The sequence below is a fragment of the Malaclemys terrapin genome, chromosome 2 (assembly GCF_027887155.1).
Source record: "Malaclemys terrapin pileata isolate rMalTer1 chromosome 2, rMalTer1.hap1, whole genome shotgun sequence".
In the NCBI taxonomy this organism is placed as follows: domain Eukaryota; kingdom Metazoa; phylum Chordata; order Testudines; family Emydidae; genus Malaclemys; species Malaclemys terrapin.
This window is the reverse complement of record NC_071506.1, coordinates 217,432,364-217,456,791: the sequence shown is the minus strand read 5'-3', so window position 1 is coordinate 217,456,791 and position 24,428 is coordinate 217,432,364. Positions and strand designations below refer to the sequence as shown.

Here is a 24,428-nt window from a genome sequence, read left to right as displayed (position 1 = left end):
GCATTTAATTTTTCCATTTTTTTTAAATGGGGGAGAAAAGTAATGTGAAGATTGCCTACTTGTCCTGGGATTTTCAAATGAACCCAATCCTCTTTAGGGCACTTTAACAATCCTAGCCTTAAGCACTCAGAAGTCTAGAAATACATATTAAGCTTAAACATGCTACCTTAACTCCACATTACAATACAGCTTTTGAATGTGTGGTCATCTATCTTAGAAACAAATGTGTAACTAAGATTCCGCAACTAAATGTGCTGGCTGGGGCTCCAGATAAGTGCATGCTCCAGTAAGAAACTATATTATGGGATCAAATACTATCAGTCAAATAATTAAGTCAGCAATATACTGCATACACACAAGGACAGAGATAAGATTGTATATTCTATTTTAACATTTGTATTTCCGGACTCTTGAGTAACTACTGTGCAACATTTTCATTGAGCTTCTTTCCATTTAATAATGTTGATTTAACCCACATTTACATAGTATGTGTCTACCTCTAGTGGCTGATTTGCACTGCTTTGCACAAAAATGTGCTCTATATGGACGCATTCACGATCTTTTGCAGCTTGAGGGACACTTTGTTACAGGAGCAGTTTCATGTAAATGGACAGAGAAAATACTAGGTATTACCTTTATAAAATTGTTCTTTTATTCATAAAGAAACCATTCAAGATTGCAGATTACAAGCAATAATGCAATCAAAATTGTTCACTGATATAGATCAGGCCAAAATAGAAATACAGTTTACTTTAAATAACTTCTACTCTATAGAGAACATTTTCCTGATAGGCTTTCCAACTGCAACACAGAATTGTTACAACAACAAATCATATACTATTAGATCCAAAACAATCTTTGTTTAAAGAATATAAAGTTGGAAAGACAAGCACTCAAAAATAAGGAAATGTCAGAATTACAGTTCCTTGTACGCATTATCATAAATTCTTTGATTACATACTAGCTTTTTCCACAGGATCCTGCCTCATTTTGCATAGGATGGACCTGTCCTGGGAATTAATCAGGTTTTCTGCAGAGAATGAGGCCCTGTAACACTCTGGTCTCACTTGTTGCAGAAGATGTGTAGCTAACAAGACTGCAAAGATTATGAAAAAAGACGAGAAGTTGTGCCAACACATACATAATCACTTCTTAGAAAAAGAGGTTATTTCATAACAAAGGGTGCAGCTCTTCATGATGAAACAAATGCTCTGGGGAAAATTCTCCTAGATATGGAAGGGATACTGAAGGTCTCAGGTCAAGCAAACCACATGGTTTCATCATGCGGGAAGCTGAGTTGCTACATAGCAGGATCATAAAACCCCTGTATGCTGTGGAACACAGCTCCATGATTTCCTCTGCATAGAACAGAGAGAGACAGAACAAATTCTAAAGTTTGCGGACGATACCAAGCTGGGAGGAATTGTAAGTGCTTTGGAGGATAGGATTAAAATTCAAAATGATCTGGACAAAGTGGAAAAATGGTCTGAAATAAATAGGATGAAATTCAATAAAGGACCAAAGCAAAGTACTCCACTCCACTCAGGAAGAGACAATCAGTTGCACACATACAAAATGGGAAATGCCTAGGAAGAAATATTGCAGAAACGGATCTAGGGTGTCATAATGGATCACAAGTTAAATGAGTCAACAGTGTAACTCTTCTGCACAAAAGCATACATCGTTCTGGGATGTATCAGCAGGAGAGTTGTAAGCAAAACACAAGAAGTAATTCTTCCGCTCTACTCTGCGCTGATTAGGCCTCAACTGGAGTATTGTGTCCAATTCTGGGTGCCATATTTCAGAGAAAATGCAATAAAAATGATTAAAGGTCTAGAAAACATGACCTATGACTGAAAAAATTGGGTTTGTTTAGTCTGGAAAAGAGAAGACTGAGGGGGGACATTACAGTTGTCAAGTACATAAAAGGTTGTTACAAGGAGGAGGGAGAAAAATTGTTTTTCTTAACAGGGCCGGCTCTAGCGTTTTTGCCGCTCCAAGCAAAAAAAAAAGCCATCCGGACTGTGCCGCCCCAAGAATGGATGGAATGCCTCCCCTTAGCATGTGCTTCCTCCGCTGGTGCCTGGAGCCGGCCCTATTTCTTAACCACTGAGGATAGGACAAGAAGCCATAGGCTTAAATTGCAGCAAGGAAGGTTTAGGTTGGACATTAGGAAAAACTTCCTGGAATAAATTGCCTAGGGAGGTTGTAGAATCTCCATCATTGGAGATTTTTAAGAGCAGGTCAGACAAACACCTGTCATGGATGGTCTAGATCAGTGGTCGCCAACCCGTTGATCGCACTGGTTGATCCTGGAGCCTCTGCCAGTCAATCATGATCTCCTCGGCCAGGGGTGCACCAGGGCTCAGGCAGGCTGCCTGCCATGGCCTCATGCTGCTTCTGGAAACAGCTGGCTGCTGGCATTTCTCTGTGGCCCCTGGGAGGAGGGGTGAGGGTGAGGCAGCTCTGTGTGCTACCCCGCCCCCAGCACCATCCCTGCAGCTCCTTATTGGCTGGGGACCCACCAATGGGAGCTGCGGGCGCGACGCTTGTGGGCACAGGCAGTGCATTGAGACCCGCTGCCACCCTCTCCCCCAAGGGCTGCAGAGACATGCCAGCCGCTTCCGGGAGCAGCGTGGGGCCATGGCAGGCAATCTGCCTGAGCCCCGCTGTGCCGCCGACCGGGAGCCACCTGTCATAAGCGTCTCCCAGCCAGAGCCTACGCTTGGCACCCCTTCTTACACCCCAACCCCTGCCCCAGCCCAGACCCCCCTCCTGCACCAAACTCCCTCCCAGGGCCCACACCTCTCACCCTCTCCTGCACCTCAATCCCCTACCCCAGCCCAGAGCTCCCTCCTGCACCCAAACTCCCTCCCAGAGCTTGCACCCCAACCCCATGCCCCAGGCTCAGCCTGGAGCCCCCTCCCATATTCTGAACCCCTCCCATACCCCAACCCCCTGCCCCAGCCCAGTGAAAGTGAGTGTTTGTGTGGGGGGGAGTGAGCAACTGAGGGAGGGGGAATGGAGGGAGCGGGGTGGGGCCTCCAGGAAGGGGCGGGGTAGATCCTGGGTTGATCTTTAATACAAAAAGTGATCTTGTGCGTAAAAAGGTTGGAGACCACTGGTCTGAATAATACCTAGTTCTGCCTTGAGTGCAGGAGACTGGACTAGAAGACCTCTCGAGGTCCCTTCTAGTCCTACCATTCTATGAAATAACAGGGCCTATTTTTAGCATGCTTAATTATCCTCAATTCAACTGAGCAAAACTCAAAAGGAGAAGTCACCACAGGCCACAGTCCCCCTAACCCATGCCACCAAAATGAGTGAAAGTAGCTGATGAGTTCAAAGGGAACTTCAGACCAGCTTCAATAGTAAAGATATTTAGACTGCATCAAACTATTGGAATGGCAAGATGGGGTGGGGGGGGGGTAATTAAATGCATGTTTTTTGCCAAAGACTGTACACCAAATTCTACGGTGTACAAGAATGCAACTTTCACAGAAGTCAGTAGAGTTATATGTACATAGCCATAGCCTTGCTTGTTTGGCTGGTTTAAAAAAAAAAAAAGGCTTGCCCTAAAGATTACTGTATTATACTAGTTTGTTCTATCATTCATTTGGCATTTTTATGTAATTAATGTACTAACATATAGGCTAAGATTTTTTTTTTAAGTGACTATGATATTGGGTACTTCAATTTTTGGATGCTCAACTTCAGGTACCTTATGTGGGGAGACAGACTTTTTAGGAAGTACCCAGCAGCCATCTTCTGAAAATCAGATTGGCCTTCCAAAAAGACAGGCACTAAATACCCATGGTCATTCTTGAAATTATTGGCCATACTGAATAGAATTTTGATTAAGTTTATATATTGCCCATATTAAGGAAGGAGTGCAGTCCAGCAGATAAGGCTCTTGTCTGGTAATAAGGAGTTATGGAGTCTGTTTCTGACACTGCCACTGAGCTGCTATGCGACCTTGGGCAGTCACTTAACCCTACCACCACTCAGTTTCTCTGTCTGTTAAATTAGGATAACAATCTTTTTTTTTTTTTTTTTTTTAAACAATGCATTTTGAGATCTATGGATGAAGAGCTGAGTATTGTTATTTTAAAAGTCCATTTTATATATTATTCCTATTTCATGTTGATTTTTAGCTTGAGTCAGCAACTCCAAATGCTATTTAAAATGTGAATAGATTTGTGTACAAATTGTGGGATCCACCAGTGCAGACCCCTGCAGTCATCTGGAGTTCCACCTGGAGTCAATGGATTTCACACTAGTGGATTTAGATGCAGAACTGAGACCTTAAACGGAGTCAGGGATTTATCACATCTCTAATTCTGAAACAGTAGTTGAAGAAATTACAGGTTTAGAAGTGTGTGTGTGGGGGGGGGGGGGGAGAATAATCAAATTCTGATATTTGATTCTGTACAAATACACCTCTACCTCGATATAACGCTGTCCTTGGGAGCCAAAAAAATCTTACCATGTTATAGGTGAAACCGCGTTATATCGAACTTGCTTTGATCCACCGAAGTGCGCAGCCCCGCCCCCCGGAGCACTGCTTTACACGTTATATCTGAATTTGTGTTATATCGGGTAGCGTTATATCAAGGTAGAGGTGTATGTCAAATTCTTAAAGACAGATAAAGGTAAAAAGTGAGATTGCAAGGAAAAGCAACAAGAAATGGGGGGAAGAAATGAGAGAAAGTGAAACAACACAAACTAAAGCAGCAGAGCAAGCTTTATAAGGTTAATAGAAACTTTAATACCGAAATGTTTAAGTATATTGTAGCGGAGTCACCTCGGTATGGGAGATAATGTCTCACAAAAATAGACTGGTCTCCAGTTGTGATATAGAGCAGGCAGGAAAACAGAGGGGAAATTATGGCAATTCAGATTTTTTGCTCTGTTACACAGCGGTACTTTTTTCTGTTTTTTCAACTTTACTTAAGAATTTCTTTTTAAACTATTTTGTTTTCTTGCTTTTGAAATCAAAATTTTTTTTTACAACTAATTCCTTTTCATTTCAAAAATGGAAATAATTTGAAAAACCCCCACCACGTGGCTAAGCTGAGTAAGTAAATATGGCAATCCAAAAAACTCCCAAACTAAAAAAACAGACATAGAAGAAAAACAAAAACTCCTTTTTAATTAAAGTTTCATTGGAAATTTTCTATAAATACAACATTTTTAAATGAAATGTTTTGTTTTTTTTTTAATATTAAAAAATATATATATTTTTGCCAAGGTTGAATTTAGATGGAGAAGAGGTTCAGAAATTTCAGTCAGCTATGTTCCTGGCCTCAAGACTCACCTTTGGTCCCCAGCCACAAGTTAATTAGTACAACTGTTTTACACTGTTTGATATCAGTATGGGATAGATTGTGCAAACTTCACAAAGGCCAGAGTAAAGGCCTGTCCTTGTTTGAAAAAGGAATACTGCCTCAGGGGAACACCCAATGTCCACTCCGGCCCTCGCTCTAGTTAATGAAATGGCTCCCATTGACTTCAACAAGAACTGAATCAGGCCTTTCAGTCTGTGTGCTCCACTAAGCCCAGGAATTGCATCTGTGGCTGATCCTTACCTTATGGTAGAGAAGGAGTCTCTTTGTTACTCCTTCCCCAGCTCTAACCATGTATGGGCCAGGCAGAATCTAGTCCTATCTACTCAGGTCACAGTATGAATATTATGGAAGGTAACAGGGAGACATTTCACTCATTGTTTGGGGCTTGATCCAAAGTTCATCAAGTCAACAGCGTTGGGGGTTTTTCCAATCACTTCAGTGGACTTTGGATCAGGCAATCAGTTTCCTATATAGAACTCTGCTGTTTCAGTTAAAAATATAATACTGATTTTTTTGTGGGGAAATAAGGTGGAATTTAGAGTATTTAATGAGGTTTAAAAACTTTCTGGAACATTTCACATGATGTTAATCACTGCATTTCCTTCCTCTCATTTCAACACGTAATGACAGTCTTTTAAAGAGTCAGTTGAAAAACAATGTGAAACTTGGAACATAAACAACAAAAAGGGATGTTTATATGGCTATTACAGGGGACATATTTGATCAAGTCAACATCTGATCAAGGGAGAAAACTTCATGTGATCCTAACATTCCCTTCTAAATTCCACTAGTGTCATCTTGTAAAAGTTGATGAGATAACACTTTAAGCCTCAGACCTTGCAGTAATCAGAACCTAAGTAATACACAGCTGTTTTTAAATCTCTACATACCATGTTTATCATAATTGTATAAACAATGTAGAAATACCTAATTAGATAGATGATATTTCTATACCACTCAAGCATTGGTACTCAGATACAATAGTGATTAGAAAAAGTAGGCTATAGCGTCTAACATGACTGGTGGTTTGGGGTATCCAGCTGGAGGTATCTTAGAGGAGCTCGCTTTTTTGAAAATGCTGAGCAGCTGCCCCCTGAAACCTCAGACCCCCTGAAGGCCTCAAGTTGGGCAACAAAAAATGGAGGCACCCAATATCTCTGGTCAGTTTTGAAAATTTAGGTCTTTATATATAAACAAACTAGATTAGATCCCTGTTGGCTTTTTTGTATTGTAATGTTAAGAGAACTCAAAATATATTTTTAAATAGGAAAGTTAAAATTATTTAAATGTTAATATTCCTCCCCGCTTTTCCCCCCCTTTAAATAAGTCTTTTGAGATAGAGGCCTCATTGCCACAGTGCTACAATGCCATTACATCGAAGAGGATTCTCCTCTGGGCATGTTTTAAAGTTCAAACCATATTTCTTAAAGAGCCACCTGTTTGGTGGAGGCAGAGAAGTCAGTGATGGAAGAGGCCTGCTAGATTATCTAGCCCACCTCCAGGCCAGTGTAATCTCATTCCATATTCTCTGGTTGCAGGTGTTTTGTTCAGTCTAGATTTAAATGTTTTCCATCTCTTCTCTTAGAAGCCTCTTCCACAGCTTAGTAGATCTCACTCTCATGAAGATTTTCCTAGCATTCAGACTAGATTTCCCCCTTTCTTAATTTCATCCTATTACTGCTATTAATATCAACCTTTATTATGCTGAAAAATTCCTTTCCCTCCTTGAGTGTTGTTCCTTTCAAATATTTGCAGATAATTATGTTGCCCTCTCTTCCCCTCACCAGTAGCTATGTATATACTTCTCTATAGTCTCTCCTCATGTCATTCTCTCCAGTCTCCTTATTTTTGTAACTTTTCAGAATGCAGAAAGTACATTTCTAAGACTGGTCACATCAGGGCCATAGAAAGAGGGACGGAGATAGAGACTGACTATAACATCCCTGTGCAGTATTGTATACAGTCATATGTTATACCAGCAAAAAAGTCAGTGTACCATATTACAAAGCATGGTCTAACTTGCTTTTAGGGTGACCAGATGTCCCAATATTTGGAGCTTTGTCTTACATAAAGTGCTATTACCCCTCACCCCTTGTCCCGATTTTTCACACTTGCTTTCTACTATTACCCTTAAGCTACTTCTGCTTTACTGGTTCCAATTTTCTCCCTCCAATTTAGTATCTCTGTTCAGGCCAAATACTTGTTCTCTCCTGCATTGTTAAACAATGCTCAGAACAAATTTTGCCAGCAATGCAACCAATGCCAAGCAGCTGCTCTGTAATGGAAAATCTAGCCCAGATAGCTAAACATGCCTGAATTTTATATTTAAATCAAACTGACCAAGCATTCCTTAAGTCATGGGTATTGTGAGAGCAAAAAAGATGTGTATATAATATATAGACAAACAAAAATAGCTAACAATTATTTATTTTGGGAAGAAAATAAAGATTATCGAATCAAACAAAAGCATAATCTCTGAAGAATATAGAAACTGAAAGATAAGATGAGCACCTGATAACATTGCATCAATACATAAAGATAAGTATATGTAATGTACCAAATACAACAATCATTTAAAAATACTATATTACTGGTGATCATATGCTACATTTGTAGAATTTTCGTAATGTTGACTAGAAAATATTAATGTGCATCAAAAGAAAAGAACTCAATTATTTCCTTGAAATACCAGCATGACCAATTAACTAAAATTCAAGGGTTCACAAAAGACATTATGTGTCACTTAGTTACAAATGACATGGGGAAAAAATTAACTAAATTTCCATATTACAGCAGTAACAAATGGCACATTAATTGTCAATATTTTAGGCTTAGTAGTCCTCTATTTTGTAAAAACAGCTACTGTGTTGGCATGATACAGTGGCAGGTCACTTGAAATAGGAATCAAGTCCAAAACATGGGTGGAAGATCAAAACATGGGTTGGCTGATCAAAAGCTATATTCTAATTTTGAGGGGGTAAAGAAAACTGCATAGCAAAAAAAGTTGTATTTGAGTCAGGTAAAGAAGTAGATTGACGGCAAAAGCTATCTCAGTTTAAAACATAGCAATGGTTTGTTATTAAAATGAATGCTATGAAAAGTACTTGGCAAATCTACAAAATTAAGTCAGCACAATTTCTTTTGTGGGGGAGGAGGAATTACTACTAATAAATATTTATATTACCATAGTACGCCGCCTGCCACAATTAGGGCCCCTTTGTGCTAGCCACTGAGCAAATAATTAGAAGACACAGTTTACTCAAACAATTTCAATTTAATCCAAACATTTAACTCTTCTTTGTCATGATTAAATAACTAATGCTACACTTGTCTATACATCATCTTGGCAAAAAAAAAAAAATTCTAATTAACCCATCTAGATTATTATTAAAAGGACATTGTCAATTTACAACTTAGATTATAAGTAAAATGACACTGTCATCTTAAAAATAGGTTGTGAACAAATAACTTGACCTGCAATACTGATAACCCCTTAAAATTGTTAAGCATCAATGACTGTCAACAGGCAATTTGTTACTATTTTTGCTCTGTATGTCCTTTCTATCCCTCCCCTATTTATCCCAGCTCAAACAATAAAAACCAGTGAGTACGTCTCCACTCCATGCTTCTTTTGGCAGTGTGGAGTATATACCTGGCTATGACATACCAGTGTAGGCAGTGATGCAAGGGTTAGGCAAGTACAATAATGGCATACCTGAATGGTGTGGGCATACCTTACACGGCCCTCTACTCACTTAACCATGCCTTCCCATCCCATCCACAGTGCCTGCACTAGTCCCCCAGCTTAGCCTTTCCCTGCGGCTCCTCCCTACCAGGGCCTTTCACGGACGTATAGCTGCACACCACAGTGCAGACAGCTTGCTTTTCACTGCTCTGTGTAGCTACACATACCCTACACACCTATGATGCCAGGGATGCATAGTGTAGAGGTATCCTGTGAACCGAGTTTCACTTGCACTTAACCCGAAAGTGAAATTCACTGCATCAGTGCAGCATTATTTGCGTTTCTAACATTGCTGGGAAATGTTTTTGTTTAAAAACAATTATTTTCAAATGAATTTTAAAAATTGGTATTGGAAGCATTTAAAAACTATTTTCTCCCAATATTTCAATTTTGGGCCACATTTAAATTCACGCTGTCCTTTTAAATATTTACTCTAACTGATTTTTAGCATTGAAATGAGAATAAGTTCACCTCTAAGTCACTAGAATGATTATTTATTGTTATTAATAGCATTATTAGGAACTTGCTTGAAGAAATTATCTTCCAACTATTTATAATCAGAGAAGCTAAGTGATAGCTCAAAGTCAGTTGGCATTTATCCATCACACATCGTCTTGGGAGCTCAAGAATGCCATTCTAATATTGTCAAGGGAGGGATTAACACTGCTATTGCTTTATTTCCATGTGTCCCTATTACGTTTTCTAGGCTCAATCATAAAGCTCTAAATTTTAAAAAATCCATTTGAAAATCTATCAAAAAGGCATAAATCAAACAAGATTCCTAAAAGACTTTCCCACTTCAGACAGGCTCCAAATCCTCCAAAGATGCAACATGAATAAGCTTCTCAACTATACTGTATCATGCTCTGGCACATCAACCTGTCTTCCCTGATTAACCCTGCTACCCAGGTGGGAAGACAGGTGAGCCTTGCATTAGTCACATATCACTGTGCAATTTTCCTCCCACCTTTATCCACATAGTACTTCTTCCACATCATCACACACGCTGTGAAACTGGAATCACTGCTCTTGTTTTCCATAGAGGTGTCGGTCAATTTCAGTCGTATTGTTAGCTTGAAAATGTCTGCAATGATAGAGCTCTCAAATTCTTCATGGATGCTATTCTCATCAAGTTTAGGTTTTAGAGCTTAGAAAAAAACGTATACACACACACACACACTTACCTTAAGGTCTGAGTTTTCAGAATTCTAATTTGCAAACTTTTTTTTTTTTTTTTTTTTTTTTTTTTTAAGAGTAGGTAGACATACAGCTAACACTGCAGGAACTCAATATTATTTCTTAATCACTGATTTGCTTGATACTGTACAGGACAAGAAATAAAGACAACACCTTGGCCTGCCCTGCTCTCAATGTAAGGCCATGATCCTGCACACTGCTCCATGCTGGTGCACCCCCAGTGCACCCCGTGCCCACTAGAGCACCACTGACTTCAATGGAACTGTGCACAGATGTGGGGTGTTCCACACATGCAAAGCAACTCGCAGGAACTGGGACTAAAGAAACAGATTGGATAAAACAAGATGCATTGGGAAACCCATTAGAAAGCAAAAATGTATGGCACCCAGATTATAGGTTTGAGCTGATAGGTCTGGAGCTGTGACGGTTGCTTATTTTAAATACCTTTCTTGCACCATCAATTCATTTATTTAAAATTTTACTGCCATGATTGTTGGGAACAAAATTAGTCTTTCCAACATAGTAACACTCCCATATTGGTTAAGAAACACAAGGATGTGTTTTGAATTCTAATGCTCTGTGGGTAATTTAAAAATCAAACACCTGTTTACATATCTAATTGACAATTTATTACACACAAATAACACGTATTTTAACATATCAAACTTTTATAAAGTAAATTATGGTAAGTTACTTGATAAGTTACACAAATTCTATTACTTTTTACAGCACACCTTTTAAACACAAACACTTCTATTATATGGCATTCAAAGTGTTTTGTCTCCTAAACTGCCTCCTCTTGATTTGTCTCCCTTTCATTCAATCCTAACATACTTTAAAATTGAAAAACATTTTTCATAATGTGATGTGGCAACTTTTGCTCTTTGTTATATTAGTGTAAACTCAGAATAAGTCCACTGATAGAGGCAGGGATGAGAAGCCTGAGTGGAGTCTGGGACTGTGTAGGCAAGGAAAATGGGACTGGAACATGGAGACAGCTGTGGGGAAGGAACAAGGATAGGTTAAAAGGGCCAGGGCAAAAAGGGCCAAGCTTGTGTGGAACAGAGAGAAGAGTCTGCGCATGTTAGAACACATTCCCCTTCAGAGCCTGAAATGTAATCCAAGATTACCGCATCTCACCATTCCTCTGCTGTCAGCGACCGTGTCCATAAAAACCTTTCTGCCCTGTTCCCTGCAACCTGTCCTTGTTCCTTCCCCACCCCTGGCTCCTTGTTCCAGTCCCATTTTCTTTGCTTACACAGTCCCAGACTCCACTCAGGCTTTCCATCCCTACCTCTGGAGTTTTCCGAGGGTTGTATAGTGAAGGAGCCTGTTGTCTGTAGGACCACTGCCCCAGTTACTGCAGAAGTTCATAGCTGTGTACTGAATGAGGCAAGGGTTTTCAGGAAGAGAAAGGATGGTCTCATGGTTAAGGCAGTTGAATATTATCCTGAAGAACTGGAATCTATCCCCGCCTCTGCTACAGAGTTCCTGTGTGATGCTAGTCAAGTCACTTAAGCCAAACTTGTCACAGCGATCACTAGTTGTGTATTCCTCATTGTCTGGGTGCCTAACATGATAACTTGGGGTCTGATTTGCAGACGTGCTGAGCACTCACAGTTGTAATAGAAATTAATGGGAGCTCAGCTTGAATATATAAAGTGCTACATAATGCTAGGAACTCTGAAAAATCTGGTCCTAATAATCTCAAATTTAAACCCCCAAATTAGTGGGCACTTCTGACCTTAATTTCCGTGCCTCTGCTCCACATATGTAAATGCGGGGGTACTGCCCCATCCCCACCTCCCAAGAATGTTGTAAAGATAAATTAGTTAACGTTTGTGAAGCACTCAGTTACTATAGTGATGAGCACCATAGAAAAGTCCACGAGGAAATAAATTAATTTCTTCGGAGCAGGGTTTGAGTAGTGTACAGTAAATAAGGCCTGAGGCCACGCATTGAACAATGAGGAGAAAACAAAATATTGAACAGCTGCTCATTACGTGAGCACTGTCTATCCTGTGCACTGAATGAGGCAGACGTCCTGTGGAAAAATAGTATGATTCTGCAATTAAAGACTATCAGAGTGCATATGCACTCATAATTGTATTCACGCTCAAGTCCCTTCATGACCTATCCCCTCCCTACCTATCATCTCTCATTCAGTATCCAAAGGTCAACTCCCTCCTTTAATCAGCCCCTAATGGCAGCCTCCACTGTCCACATGTTACATTTTCAAACAATGTGCTTTGTGCTTTCTGCCATGCTGCTCTCCAGGCCCGGGAGAACCTCCCAGAAATATCAGCAAAACTCTCATTATCTTTCAAATCCCTCCTTAAAACCATGATGACTACAAAAAACTTGACAACAGTTAGGCTACTGGTGTGCTGAGGCCACAGCAGTATTGTCTCATTGTTTCCTTGTATTCCCCGTCAGTCTGTCTGCATCCATCTGTTTCTTGTCTTATACTTAGATTGTAAGCTCTTTGGGGCAGGGACTGTCTTTTTGTTCTGTTTGTACAGTGCCTAGCACAACGTTCTCTTGATCCATGCCTGGGGATCCTAGGTGCTAGAGAAATACAAAGAAATAATAGTAATAATCATCATCATCAATAATAAGGTTACAAAGACAACCTGAATCTGGCATTGCATAACTTTTGAGTGCTTGAGTGTGCAATAGTTGAAGTAACACTGACGAAACCTACCCTGGACCTTTCAGTTCTAGCCAACTATCACCAGTTTAAAACCTCCCATTCCTGTGCAAATGAACAGAGAATCTAGTACAGCAGCCAGTTACAAACTCAGCTTATCGAAGCTGACATTCTAGACACAGCACAATCTGGACTCAGGCCAGGACACAAAACTGAAACTGCCTTAGTGCCGCTGATGGATGATCTCCATTTGTCAATGGATAGAGCACAGACATCATTTCTCATCCTTCTGTAGCATTCTGCACTATTCATCACAAGATTCTACTGTCTTACCCGAGAGAGGTGGCAGGAATCTTGGGTAATGAGCGAACATGGTTTGAGTCCTTCCTGGAAGGATGCATCCAACAAGTAGTGATAAGGAAATTGCACCTCTACCCCTCACTTGTGGAGTTCCACATGGATCAATTCTCTCTCTGTTCCTTTTTAATATCTACATGCAACCACTAGGTGAATTGATCAGACAACATGAACTCGAGCACCAGCAGCATGCAGATGGTAAGCTACTCTATATTCTTTACCACATACAACCACACCACTACCACCAAAACGGTCCAGTGCTTGGATGAGATCAGCTCATGGATGAGGAACACCTGGTGGAAGCTGAACCCAAACAAGACAGATGATGCTGGTAGGCATAGGAAAGTGCTTTGAAGAGCTTGCAGCCACAGTACAGTCTCCATTGGTTGAAGAACACATCCACAATTGGTCAATTCCATCCATAGTCTAGGAGTACTCTTGGATTCCTTGCTGATGCTAAGCTGCCACATAGCGCTACTCGCAAATGCTGCTTTCTACCAAATCCATTTGGCTAGAAAACTCCATCCCATTCTGGTGAATGAAGACTTGGCCTCAGTTAGCATGCTTTTGTCACCTCTCAGCTGGATTACAGCAATGCAATATACCTGGGCCTGAAGCATTCGGCTCTAAGTAGTACAGAATGCTGCAGCAAGTCTCCTCAGCAACTGAGGCTCCCATGAACATATCAAACCCATCCTCTGCTCTCTATGCTGGCTTCCCATAGAAGTTTGAATCAAGTTCAAGATTTCAGTCCTTTTCTTCAAAGCACTCCATGGCTAGAGCACAGGATAACTAAAAGCTCATCTAAAGCTCTGGCACAAAAACCACAGTCGACAACTACACTCCTCTGGCACAATGGAATTCACTACAAGAAGAATAAGTTTGTTTGTGTGAGAGACAGAACTCTCCACAGGGGTAGTCCAAGACTCTGAAATGAACTCCCCCAGGAATAAAAGGACCACAACAAACTTCATCACTTTCCGCTCCAAGTGCAAAACACATTTATTTGACCTTGTCTTCTCTACCATAAACATAGCAATAGGCATATTGATATTTAAAAACAAAACAAAAACCCCACACACTACCAATCTAAGATACCCTATCACACATGCTTCTCCCTACGAGGAAAGGTTGAGAGAACAAACAACATGACAGATGTGTAGTCATGCTGCTTAACACACTCCTGGAAGGTGCTCCGATACTATCGTGGTGAGTACAGTATAAGAACCTACATAGAATACAATAAAAATTTATTTAAGTAGCAGCTTTCATACAAACTGTATCCCCAAAACTTTAGTGTCAACATTTAAAAAATTAAAGCAGAGGGAACGTGAAATGATGGGTCAAGGAAGATGTTTTTCAGATGAAACTTGAAACAAATGGTAAATCAAGGAAGCAGGGGGCTGCATGAAAGCTATCCCCAATGGCAAGAATTGCAGGGGAGAAGGCTCTCGAAGTAAGAGTGGTCACATCATATGAAGGGCCAGAGGGGAAGTGAACACTAGATAAGCAGAGATCTGTGAAGTAAGCTGGAACAAATCCATGGATAGTTTTAAATTTTGAACTAGATCCTAAAATGAATGAAGAGTTGGAAGAATTATTTTAAGACAGGCGTGATAATGTCACACTTCTTTGTATGACTAAGAAGGTAAGCAGCCTTCAGCACAGTCTGATGTCTGGAGAACTGGCTTGAATAAACTAGAGAGAAAGGAGTTAGCATAATCTAGGCAAGAAGAGATACTGTAAATTCATTGGATAGCAGCAGAGTCGCGGTAAAATCAGTAACATACTAAGGAGGACAAGATGCAGGGACAGCAAAAGTGGAGATACACAGATTTGTAGATATAGAAGATGTGGGAGGAGAAAAAGCACAGAGTCCAGGAGTATTCTACAGCTGTAAAGAGGGAAGGCAAAAGTAAGGCTTGACAATAGTATTGATCCACTACTAGATGGAAATGGTAGAATTATCAATGATGATGCAGAAAAGGCAGAAGTGTTCAATTAATATTTCTGTTCTGTACTTCGGGAAATAAAAACAGATGGTGATAACACTCTTTCCATTCAACCAGGATCTCTGGATGATGTTAAACAGAAGCTGCTGAAGGTAGATATCTTTAAGTCAGCAGGTCCAGATAATTTGCACCCAAGAGTTTTAAAAGAGAAGGCTGAGGCGCTTGCTGGACTGTTAATGTTGATTTTCAATAAGTCTTGGAGCACAGGGGAAGTTCCAGAAGACTGGATGAAAGCTAATGTGTCAGTTTTTAAAAAGGGTAAACAGGATGACCCAGGTAATTACAAGCTTCTCAGTCTGACATCCATCCCAGGTGAGATAAAGAGGGGTAATTTAATTAATGCAAATAAACATGCATTTATAGAAAATAGAGCCTGTCAAACGAAGATGATATATTTTTTTTAAATGAGATTACAAGTTTGGTTGATAAAGGTAATAGTGCTGACGTAATATACTTCTGTAAAGGCATTTGCCTTGGTACCGCATAACATTTTGATTAAAAAGCTAGAATGATATAAAATTAATATGGAGTACATTAAATAGATTAAAAACTAGCTAATTGATTGATGGGTCTCAAAATGTAATTGTAAATGGAGAATCATCACTGAGTGGGTGTGTTTGCAGTCGGGTCCTGCAGGGACCAGTTCTCGGCCCTATGCTATTTAACATTTTTATCAATGACCTGGAAGAAAACATAAAATCATCACTTATAAAGTTCGTAGATGACACAAAAAACTGGGGGAGAGGTAAATAATGAAGGGGACAGATCACTGATTCAAAGCAAACAATATGCATTTTAATATGACCAAGTGGAACTCTATACATCTAACAACAAGGAATGTAAGCAATACTTACAAGATAGGGGACTCCATCCCAGGAAATAGTGACTCTGAAAGAAAGACTGGGGGTGTGTGGTGGATAATCAGCTGAACATGAGCTCCCAGTGTGACACTGCGCCAAAAGAGCTAATGCAATCCTGAGATGCATACACAGGAGACTATCAAGTAAGAGTAGAGAGGTTATTTTACCTCTATATTTGGCACTAGGATGACAGCTGCTGGAATACTGTGTCCAGTGCTGGTATCCATAGTTCAAGAGGAATGTTGATAAATTGGAGAGGGACCAGAGAAGAGACACGGAAATTATTAAAGGATTAGAAAACATGCCTTATAACGAAAGACTCAAAAAAGTCTATTTCTCTTAAAGAGAAGATTAAGGGGTGACTTGATTACAATCTACATAGGGCTCTTTAATCTAGCAGAGAAAGGTATAGCACAGTCCAGTGGCTAGAACTTGAAGCTAGACAAATTCAGACTGGAAATAAGGCATACATTTTAAAAGTGAGGGTAATTAATGATGGGAACAGTTTGCCAAGGGTCATGATGGATTCTCCATCACTGACCATTTTTAAAATAAGACTGATTAATAAATAAAATAAATAAATAAATAAAAAGAGAGCGAGCGAGAGAGATGCTCTAGGAATTATTTGGGGGAAAGTCTGTGGCCCGCATTATACTAGAGTATCACAATAGTTCCTTCTGGCCTTGGAATCTATTAAGTGTCAAGAAGAAAGACGGGGGGGGAGTTTGGAATTGTGTTGCAAGATGCTGCTCTTGCCTAAAGAAACACTCATGCCCTGTGAAAATCTTCTTTAAAATTCTTAACTAAGTACATACAATTATCTAAAAATTTGCACTTGCCTTATAGTTCACCCTGGTGATCCAGTTCTAAATCAAAGCTAGAAGCTAGTTCACCAATATTTTCCTCTTTCCTCAATTACTACTCTTTTAAAAGTACCAAGTTCACACTGAAGCATATTACAGAGTCAAATGGAGTTATTGTTGTACGTGACCAAGTGCTCTATAATGAAATCTGTGTATCACAGTTCATTTATAGCACTTATTTATTTCTACAAAGAAATCTGGGCTGCACTGAAAGGTCGCTTACCAATCATGGAGATAATTGATTCTGATAGATAGTTTTTTAACAATCTTTTATCCATGCTTTTTAACAAATGTATTTCATCCATGCAACTTGATTCTACAAAGACTATTACTCTTTATTCATGAAACAAATGGAAGTTTTGCATTTTGACTACACATTCACATCCTTCTTTCTACTTATCTTTTACATAGCTTGACTCTTAGGATAATTGATTCCTTTACTCCTCCCAATGGAAAACAAAACCCTAATGTATTGGTTTAGATTCACCTGAGGACACAGGACAACTTTGTGATCCAGAAATATCAGGCTACTTTCATCCATATACCCTACTTATATTATAATAGCGATTTTATTTTGTGTGTGAAATTGATTAAGGCTCTGCACAGTAGCTAACTATACATTCAGAGTTACTTGAGGATATATATTATGTCTTGCCTGCAATTTCACCCACATCATTGGGTTACAGCAAGCTAATTTATCCCGTAATTGTAGAACAGTCTTATTTCCTAATAATCTACAGTGGGCTACTAAAATAAAATTAAATAGGTCTTTATAATTAGAATGCTCAGAATCAGTCACTTATTTAAAAAGCACCCATCATCTTTTCTTACAATAGCAATTGGACAAGATTCAGTGTGTCAGATGCTTCTTGGTAATAGAACAAAAAATTGGAGGGGATAACAAGAGGACTGACTCTTTCCCCCAATCTTTCCACCTCAATTTTATTCTCTAATCATAAAGCAGCTTAAAATAAAGAAATCCTGATAAGCAATGGAAACAAACACTGTCTCTTTCATGTTTATGTAAAGCTCAATAATTATTATTCAAAATGTCCCTTTGGGCAACACGCAACTAATAGAACAACAGTCTTGAAAACATACCAAATATTCTTATACTGAGTTATTATATGGTCTGCTGCATGAATGCATAACAAAGACAAACCCTGGGTTTAGCAGGCCAATGCTCAAACCACTGAGCTATCCCTCCTCCCTCCATTTGTGTATGGCATAATGACATGACATACTTAGCACTGTAGAATACACAGAAGTAAGAGTCTATCTGAAAGAGGATACAAACTAAGGTGTTAAGTCAGTAAACAGATATAATGATGACTATATTTCTAACCATGCAGAGTTCTATTGACACGGGCCTAAACGTTTACGCTAGCACATCTGTTTGTGGGATTGGAACCCAAATGGAAGAGACTTGGGTATGTGGTCACTTGCAAAATTAGGAAAGGAGGCAGAAGGAAAAAATTATGGAAATCTACAAATATATTTTTGGTGGGTCCTTAAATACCTGGTCTGATGGCAGAGCACATAACAAATTGAGGTTTTTCCAAATTTTCAGTGGTTTGAGCATTGGCCTGCTAAACCCAGGGTTGTGAGTTTAATCCTTGAGGGGGCCACTTAGGGATCTGGGGCAAAAATTAGTACTTGGTCCTGCTAGTGAAGGCAGGGGCCTGGACTTGATGACCTTTCAAGGTCCCTTCCAGTTCTATGAGATAGGTCCTAAATTTAATATATGGAGATATGCCTAACTGTATCATCTAGATTTGAATGTAGAAAGGGCACTCCGCACACAGATTGCCCCATGCTGTGCAGAATGATAGGTGGAGGTGTTCAGCTGCCTCTCCAGCAACATTTCCTGTCTTCCTCCAGATTGTATGAGGAGCTCCAGGGGTCCTGGTATACAGGCAGGGAGAGGGTCAAGCCCAGGGAGACAGTGTATCTACACCTTAATCCTCTGCCAACCCAGTGCAGATCAGAATGAAAAAAATAATATTCCCATCTATTTCCATGCCGTCGCTTTCCCTCACAGTGGAGGACCTACTTAAAGAACCACACTGCTTGGGTGGGGGAATTAGAGCTCCCAGACACCTAGATGCAGCACTGAGGTATATGATCTCCACAAAGATGTCATTAGCCTTTCATAGATCCTTTTCAAAGCCTCAGCCTATTTATTCAACCCTGTGTCTTTGCTTTTATATCCACTCTGCTTTTCTGTTCATACCCCTCTGTTTTTATAGTAACAAAGAAACACCAAATGCAGAAAGTTAAACCCTGAAATGGGGCTGACCTGCAGAAACCCCCACCTTTAGAAGGGCCACCTTGACTAGCCACACCCTGCCATTAACAAACAAGATTCTGGCTCCAGGGCCTCCTGCTCCACACCAGGGAGCTTTGTTGGGGTTTTATCCCCTTATTTCCTTCCAAACAAAACAGAACTCAAATCCTGTTGTAGTAGACACAAAGTATAACAAACTTTTGAGATTTTTTTTAATGTCATTGATTTTTCTTCTCCCAAGCTGGAGAATAACTAAAAAGTTTTTACATGTAGCTGAGAGAATAGTCCTGTTCTTCATTAACAATTTACGCTGCTACACACAGAGAGACGGAGAGAGATTATGGGTAGAAGTCCCCAACACACTTTGGTTAGCATGAATTGCCAACTGTTGCAATAATTTATATTCAAAATGTAGATGCTGCAATTAAATGAGCTTTTCCCACCCACAATAATGCACCGCCTGGTCCCTGCCCGATCACTTAATACGTTTCATATGAGTGGCTACAAACATCTTTAGAATCCCCTGTCACATAACTTACTCATCATGGAAACTTCCACTCTGTACCAGCATCGCACCGTAATGATGCCAAAGACATTTTACAACGATTTTGTCAACAACTCGACACAGGCTGTGTGGAGCCATCACCCTCTTTAAATATTAAAAACAAGACAACCATATACCATGATGAAATAATCCCGGGGGGGGGGGGGGGGGAGAAATCACCATTAACTGTATAAGAGGCACACTCACGCGGCTGTTGCCTTTCCCACGGATCAAGGCTAAGCATAGTAGCTGCGAGGTAATGAAAACTATTCTTATTACGCCCTCCCTCCGCAACAAGAAATTATTACTTAAGAAATATGATCTTAAAATCCCATACAGGGACCTCCCTGCCTTTGAAACCTGACTGCAATACTTGGGAGCCTGTTGTAATTTAATAAGACTTAATTGACTCCGGTTCTAAAAATATCCTTAATACAACCATTTAGCCTGGATAACATCTGTCTACAGCTGTGCCCTTGGCCAAGCACCGACGTAAAGTCTTGTCCATGTCCCCTGTTAATATATATTTGCATTTTTCCCCACGGAGGATTGAGAGAGCCAGGAAATCACTTACCCAGAGATGAGGGTTTCCTTCTCAGCTATTTCACTCCTTAGCTTATAAAACGTGTCATCGTGTTTTAAGGCGTACTCTCTCTCCCCCCTCCCCCACAAACACACACTCCTTCCCCGCCTGGTGCCCAACTCCTGAGTCAGTGTCACTCCTCGAGCCGGTCGCTGTCTCTGGATGTGACCTGGATTCCCCCCGCGCCCCCACCGGGAGCCGGAGACACAGCAGCTGCAGCCTGAAAAGGAAAGGAAAGGCCAGTGGCGGCTCAGCTGAGCCTGCCCCAGCAGCCCCGTCACCCTGCACGGCGGCACGAGAGTAGGGAAGAGAGGCGGTGTAAAGGGACCGCCAAGCGCGGCCAAATCAGGACCCTGCTACTGCTGGGGTCCCCTCGGCACCCCCACGCCCCGAGGACCGACGGACAGAGCGGACCCGCTCCCTTTTCTGACCTGCCGTAGGGGGCTGCGCGTCCCAGCGCCCAGCCTCTAGTTCTCGCCGCGAAGCAACACAGCCCAAAACAAAGCGACACTGGATTATGCAACGCGCAGCCCCGCGCATGGCTCAGCTCTCCCTCCCGGCTGGAACAGTTTGTGTTTGCAATTCCCACCTAGTCGGCTCATCCCAAGTGGGGAGCTGTACACAGTATTGGCGAGCAGCGGGGGGAGAGACCAGGTACTCCAGGGTCCCACTGCAAAACGCCTGAGCCTCACCTACTCCAGAGCCCGCCTGACAGCCACAGCCATGGTCAAAGCCTCGCAAGGCACACTGCAGACCACTTGTGGCTATGCTAACTAACTCCCCCACAACACCTGGGCTGCTCTCCAGCGTCCCGGTTTCCAGAGGAAAGGAAAATAACAGCTACCTTATCTCCACCAGGGAGCCCACCACCTCCGGGGGTTTGTTGTAAAGGGCAGAAAAGCGTTTGCAGCACTATCCATCGCTCTGCCTGCCAGTGCCCCTCTGGCTTTGGGCAAATCGCCTCTTCTCTCTACCACAATCTGATCCTGCTCCCCCTGAGAATCAATGGTAAGAAAACTACCACAGCGAAGGATCCGGCCCTAGTTACGGTATCTTAAGTATTAATTATCCCCATTTCTAATCTCGCAGCTGTATGTATTAGGAGGATCTATTAGTCAATTCTTGCACTGCCCTTTCACCGTGCTACGTAAGGGGTATTCAAACTTCATAGAACTTATTTTTAAAAAAAACCCTAATCAAGTATTTTAAAATAAAAAGTGAAAATTTAAACCAATTATAGCAACTTAAGTACTGTGAGAATTTCACAGATAGATTCTCTCTGAGCTAAAACGTTGATTCTCATCAAAAATGTTAACTAATGTCAAAGAGAAAAGCTTTGCACGAAATGTTTCAATCTGAAATTAAATAAAATACAAACTAAGAAATGTAGCTGGGGTTTAAAGAACTATCAGGTCCGGAATTTAACTTTTTAACTGTTTCACAAATGAATAGAGATCAGGCTGGAAATGCTGATTATGAGTTCTAGCCTGGTGATATGGGGGGAGTAAAAAGAAAACTTACTGAGGAAATCAAAACTAAATAACTATGCATAGAGCTGCCAGCTACTCAGCAGTCCTCTACACAAAACGGACAGAGTCCCACCAAAGGAGAATATAATTTCCTGAATATTCAGAGGCTACATACAGATAGACAGCAATAAAACAAATTGCAATTATTATTTGTAACTTTCCCCCAAAAAAACACCTAAGTCATGTATGGAACAGTAACCATTAGCATCCCGTCATCCGATTTTATTTTAGTGCAAAAATACAAGCGAAGGGCTGTCTATTTTACATACTGCTGGACTTTTCTGGATTATTACAGTGAATTTCCGACCTATGTTTCAGAAAGATCAAACATTGTCAGAGGTTCAATCAATTGTTAAGCAGCTTTGGCATCTCGTGGTACAGGTGGCCCAGCGTTAGTGCCATTGGTCTTGGCTGGCAGGCAGAGCATCCTACCTCAGTCTGAACGTTGGGCCTCTGTTTCAAGGCAGCCTGAAGTCGCTGCACATCATAAAGGTGCGCGATGAACGATATGGGGGAGCGGGGATGGGGGATTCTGACTGCTGTACCAGTGTCCCCCTGCTGGCCAGCCTGATGATGATGTTTGAGTATGTGACTCTCCTCTCGGATGAGGAGATAGGTCCTCCAGCTATCTCCAGGACGTTTATTCAGGAAAGGCAAGGTAGCGCCCACTCACGCAGTAGTACTGCAAGACTCCAAACCCTGCTCACTTCTTGTCATCTTCAATTGTGTGGCTCGTTTGGAGCAAGCCCTGCACTCGGCACATTATCCATGCGAACAATCACAAACCTGTTAGTTCTGCATGCTTATATACAAACACTTTCCAGCAATGTTCCTTTCATCGTGCTATTATAATTTTATTGAACCAAAAGGACAATGAGTTTATGCTGACAAGTCCTTTGCCTCTAGTTGAGTTTGATAGATAATGACCAACAGGGCTATAAATAGAGCACTGAATTTCTTTGACCAGATGCTGAAAGATACCAGGTTATTCTGACAGAACAGCTGGAAATTTTGTCTAAAAGAAACTTTATTGCAGATTGTTTCAGCACACAGTTCCTCTGCCCAGTTTGTAATAAGGACACTGGGCTAATATGTTTTCTTGGTAACAACAAATAAGATTGCTTGAGGAGGCAGGACAGTGGCTTTCAGTTGTGCACAGAAGGAACTGCTATAGAGAAAATGACAATACTGTACCAATATTGATTCCTTGTGTACTCAAGAGTGAGGAGAGGAAGCTAAGAGTGAAAAAAGGTCTTCCATCCTCTAAATAAAGACCAGCTTCAGATAGTAAGATGGCATCTAAAGTAACAGGTATGAAAGAAACAGCTATTTTAAAAAGTAAGATTGGTTTGTTTTCCCTGAAGGATCTATAGGAATATTAAACTCTATTTGCAATTATAAATCATTTAATGCAAATCTTTTAATCAAAATAAAAATTTACAGGCTCACAAATCTCTCTCATTTTGCCAGGAATGAGTCATGTACAAATAAAATGAAATCAACCAAGAAAAGAACTCTCATACCATGTGTATGTGGGTGATGCTCTGAAAAACTCCTAATTTATTATTTAAATTCTACAGCAGCCAGCAAGATAGGTTTATGATGAACAGACTAGAATGCATTCTGATAATTGGACTGTAACCAATATTCATTCTATCTGTGCAATAGAACAACAACAGTCCCCTTACTGGGGTGGGCAAACTACGGTCTGCGGGCCGCATCTGGCCCACCAGCCATTTTAATCCGGCCCTCAAGCTCCTGCTGGGGAGTGGGGTCTGGAGCTTGCCCCGCTCCAGCCAGGAAGCATGATCTAGGGCTTGCCCCGCTCCAGCGCTCCATCCAGGGAGTGGGGTCTGGGGCCGCTCCATGTGGTTCCCGAAGCAGTGGCATGTCCCCTTTCCAGCTTCTACGCGTAGGGGCAGCCAGGGGCCTCGGCTCCATACGCCACAAGTGCTGCCCCACAGCTCCCATTGGCCAGGAACCACGGCCAATGGGAGCTGCAGGGACTGCATCTATGGATGGGGCAGTGTGCAGCAGAGCCGCCTGGCAGCGCCTCCGTGTAGGAGCCAGAGGGGGGACATGCCACTGCTTCCAGGAGCTGCTTGAGGTAAGCACTGCCTGGAGCCTGCATCCCTGAGCCACCCCTCTGTGCCCCAGCCCCCTGCCCCAGCCCTGATCCCCCTCCCACCCTCTGAACCCCTCAGTCCCAGCCCAGAGAACCCTCATGCACCCCAAACCCTGCACCCCCAGCCGGAGCTCTCAGCCCTTCCTGTGTCCCAACCCCCTACCTCAGCCCTGATCCCCCACCCACCCTCCAAACCCCTCGGTCCCAGCCCGGAGCACCTTCCTATACACCAAACCTGTCATCCCCAGCCCCACCCCAGAGCCCCTACCCCAGCTGGAGCCCTCACCCCCCTGCCCAGAGTCCCCCTCTGCACCCTTAACTCCTCATT

The 24,428-nt window shown here is 41.5% G+C and overlaps 1 protein-coding gene across 6 annotated transcripts in view; it reads right to left on the bottom strand.

Annotated features, from left to right (window-relative positions):
* THRB (thyroid hormone receptor beta) overlaps window positions 1-24,428 on the bottom strand; it is a 273,610-nt gene that overhangs the window by 229,749 nt on the left and 19,433 nt on the right. For 2 of the 6 annotated variants that reach the window (XM_054019951.1, XM_054019958.1), the window contains exon 1: window positions 20,878-21,440. The exons of 2 other annotated variants lie outside the window; for them this stretch is intronic. The gene's annotated coding sequence lies outside the window, so the exon portion shown is untranslated. Of the gene's footprint in view, window positions 1-20,437; window positions 20,490-20,877; window positions 21,441-24,428 lie in introns of those variants that run through there. 2 more of the 6 variants (XM_054019954.1, XM_054019959.1) reach the window with 1 other exon arrangement.